The following is a 4,463-nucleotide window of genomic DNA, read 5'->3' on the forward strand; positions in this document are numbered from 1 at the left end:
CAGGGAACTTACAATTGGTATCAGAGCTTGTTGCTCGATTGTGTGGTTCGGGATATTCACGCGGGTGTAGAATTCGTCCCATTTCGGGTATTCACGGGACGAGTTATTGGTGTTTTTGCTCATTCTAGCCTCCTACCAGTGTGTTCAAGCCATTAAACCGTCAGAAACGTCGTTAAAATCCATTTTTCAGATCTGCAGAAAGTTTAAGTTCGTCAGGCGAAGTTGCTGTTCATCAGGCGAAGTTGCCGTCAGGATACGTAGGGTTTCAGCGAAGATATAAGGAGAAGCGAAGTTATTCACAACTTCGCCTACCTCCTCAACTTCGCCTAACTCAGCGAAGTTCTCATCAAGTTCGCCTAGCTCAGCGAAGTTCTAATCAAGTTCGCCTACTTTCTAAGTTCGCTTACCCTAAGCGAAGTTATTCTCAACTTCGCCCAGTCACGCGAATTTAAGAGGAAATTTTCTACTTAAGCGAAGTTATCCAGCGAAGTTACAACTTAAGCGAAGTTATCCCTAACTTCGCCTACAGTACTGTTCAGAGGAAATTTTTTTTAACTTCGCCCTTTTCAGAATTTTTCGGGTTTCTTAGTCTTCAAGAAGGATCTCGTCGATCAACATTTCGGAGCTTGTAAAGATGGAAGTTGAAGCGGGGTCAGCTACAAAGGCCCCAAGGTTGCTGAAGGGAACCGATTTTGTCGCGTGGAAGGATCGGTTCATACAATACGTTAAGTACCAGGATGCGAAGATGTGGGTATGCATCCAAGATGGATATATTCCACCAATCATGGAGTATGAGGGTCGAGACCAAATCAAGAAATACAGTAAAATGGAAGAGGAGGAGAAAAAGATGTATGAAGCCGAAAGCAAGGCTCATGCTGCAATCACAATGGCTCTTCCACAGGAGATCCTCCATACATTCAGAAAGTATACATCAGCGAGAGAGCTTTGGGAAGCTCTTGAGAGCAGATTTGAAGGGAATGTAGGTATTCGGGCTTCAAAGATAAAGTTGCTCAAGACTCAATTTTCAGTCTTTAAGTACTTAAAGAACGAATCTCTTGATGATATTATCAATCGATATTATCATCTAATGACTGAATTGAGTAAGTACTCCATTTCCTACCGAGAAGAAGAGATTGTGGAAAAACTTCTTGATGCTCTCCCACCAAAATGGGAGATGTATACTGTGCTAATGAGGGAAGACAAGGACTTCCCTACTTATGATCTTGAAACCGCCGTCAACAAGCTCAGAACTTTTGAGCTTAATATGGTAAGAAAAGAAACATCTATGGATCAGGTTCAAGATCCAGGCATGTACGGTGCGAAAGTAAACTCCAATACAAGTTCAAAGACTGATTCTGCCGCCTACTACTCGAAGGGTGAGTCGGGTGCCAATTCTTCACAGGAGGGGCATGTGTCAGTAAACTCAAATGGGGATGTTTGCTTTGTTGCGGGTGGATCAAGTGGTACTCAACAGACAGCTAGCAAGAGTAGTGGATCTTCAAGTTCCTCATGCAATAATTACTCTAAGATGCCAATGAGCGTCAAATCTGCTGAAGAGCAGTTTGGCCTCTATGCTTCATTTATTGCTTCATATGAAAACTATATTCAAGGAAAGGTGGTTGATCCAGCGATGCTAGATGAAGACTACGACCAGATCGATGCTGATGATCTGGAGGAAATGGATTTACAATGGCAGATGGCCATGATAGTGAGGAGAGTGAAGAAGTTTATGAGAAAGACGGGGAGAAAGTTTGTTGGTGGCAGGCCAGGGTTCGACAAGTCTAAGGTGAGGTGCTATAACTGTCAACAAAACGGGCACTTTGCCAAAGAGTGCAGAAACGAGCGAGTTGAACGTGGTCAGGGCCGGTCTGCACAGCACACTGGGAGTGTTAAAGAAGTCAATGCCATGCTGTCCAGAGAAGCAGGTGAATACAACTGGAACCTGCATTCGAATGAAACTAGTGAACAGGCAAATATGGCTAAGGTTGAGAATGAAGAATGTGAGAAGATTAACGAAGAAGAGAAAGCTACTGGTAAGGAAAAAGCTTTCATGGCAGATAACAATGATCAACTCTCCGAGGTAAGTTCTAAATCTTTTTGTACTAAATGTGAGAATTTGTCTGAGCAACTTGCTACCATAACTGATCAGTATGTTCGTTTAGATGCTGAATTTAAAACTCTTAAAGAAGATCATCACTTTACGAAAGCAAGAGAAAACAGTTACAAAGTTAAAATAAAAGCGTGTGAAAAAGATGTTAAAAGCTTAAAAACAAAACTTGCTGAAAAAATTGAAGTAATTGATCTAAGTTATGAGGTTTTAGAAGAAAAGACTAAACTGATTGCTGAACGAGAAAAGCAGATTGCTGACCACCAGGTGAAAGTGGTGGAACTGAACCGAAAACTTGAGCAGTTCCGAAATTCCTCAGCTATTCTTGATCACCTTGTTAGTGATCAAGGTACCTCTACAAAGAGAGGAGGAATTGGTTATCACGAGGTTCCACCACCTTATAACCACAATTATACTTATAACCCTAGTGTTCAGAAATCTGTTGATTTTGAAGTCCCTCAGACAGTTCCAATCAAGGTTACGAGTAAAGAACCAAGTGTTAGTAGTGGCGAAACGAGTTCGCCTGTTTCAAGTGTGAAAATTTCTGTTACGAGTCCAGTCTCATCGGATTCGGATAAGTTGTCCGAATCAGGTAAGACAAAAGAGAAGGTGGTGTTACCCACTGGTGGAGAAAAAGATAAAACTTCTAAAAAGAATACTCCACTCAACCCATACGTCCCACCTTATGTGAGACGAACGGCCGGTAACACAGCCTCTACATCCAAAACAACCTTTGAAAAGAAAATGGAGCATAGGTGTTGTTTTAGGTGTAATAAGTTAGGACATCTTGTTGCAGATTGCCCTCTGAAGCCGAAATTCAGAGGAGTGAGGCCTATTAAAACTGAGCATAAGCCTAACGGTAATTTTAATACTGCTAAAAATGAAAACCCTTCAAAGTTCAGAAATGTAACTAATTCAGGTTTTTACAGAAACAAACCTCAGTTTTACAATGCTAATCACCAAACCGTAAGATATAATACTGTCAATACACATAGGTTTGGAAGGCCTCACACTCAATTTCCAAGGAGATTTCCTAATAGGACTGACAGGAACTATCCAGATGCTAACTTTGGAAAGCAGAAGTACGAGATGTATAGATCCAAGACCAATTGGTCTTGGGTCCATAGATTCTAATCATTTGCTTTATTGTGCAGGAACAGTTGAACAGGGCTGCCCACAGTCTTTGGATTGTAGATAGCGGCTGTTCCCGGCACATGACGGGTAACAAATATTTGTTGCACGACTTAAAACCTGTTCAAGGAGCGAGAGTTAGTTTTGCTGGTGAAAGTGGAGGAAGAATTACTGGAAAAGGAACGGTGTCAAATGGGAAAATGACACTTGAGAATGTGAATTTTGTAGAAGAGTTGAAGCACAATCTGCTGAGTGTGTCGCAGATTTGTGATAAGGAGTATACTGTTCACTTCACGAAGAATGAGGCGATCGTGTTGAAGCCTGGTTTTCAGATACCAGACGAGTGGATAGTGATGACAGCTCCACGTGATACAAATACTTATGTGATGGATATGAGGTCTACTGAAATGGCCACGGGAGAATCATGTTTAATGACGAAAGCAAGCGAATCAGAATCCGAACTATGGCACAGGAGAATGGGGCACATTCATCTTCGGAAGATGAACCACATTGTCAGGAATGGACTTGTGATGGGCGTTCCCTTGAAAAGTTTTAACTTTGAAGACAAATGTATTGCATGCAAGAAGGGAAAGCAACACAAGAAATCCCATCTCACCAAGAAGGTCAACTCAATTGCCAGTACTCTAGAACTGCTTCACATGGATCTCTTCGGTCCTGTGAATGTAAAAAGTCTAGGAGGTACTTCTTACTGCTTGGTGATCACTGATGACTACTCGCGATATTCGTGGGTATATTTTCTGAAATCGAAAGATGAGACGGCTCAAATGGTGAAGAATTTGATTACCAAAGTTGAGAACGTCATGAGTAAAACAGTTAAGTTCATCAGAAGTGACAATGGGACGGAGTTCAAGAATTTTGAAATGGAGATCTTCTGTCTTCAGAAAGGAATTGAACATCAATACAGCGCTCCGTATACTCCGCAACAGAATGGAGTGGCTGAAAGGAAGAACCGAACTTTAATTGAATGAGCCAGAACTATGCTGGCAGATTCGAAGCTTCATGTGATGTTCTGGGCTGAAGCAGTTGCTACAGCCTGCTATGTTCTGAATAGAGTGTTAACCGTTAAGAGACTTGGTAAAACGTGTTACGAGCTTATGCATGGAAGGAAGCCCAACTTGAGTGGTCTTGAACCATTCGGGTCCCCTTGTTCGATCTTGAAGACAAACTCTAAATTTGGCGAAGTAGCCGATGAAGGAATCTTAGT

This window comes from Bidens hawaiensis, unplaced genomic scaffold, assembly GCF_021521415.1.
Source record: "Bidens hawaiensis isolate Kalapana, Puna unplaced genomic scaffold, B.hawaiensis_p1.1 tig00006083_1, whole genome shotgun sequence".
Classification (NCBI taxonomy): Eukaryota; Viridiplantae; Streptophyta; class Magnoliopsida; order Asterales; family Asteraceae; genus Bidens; species Bidens hawaiensis.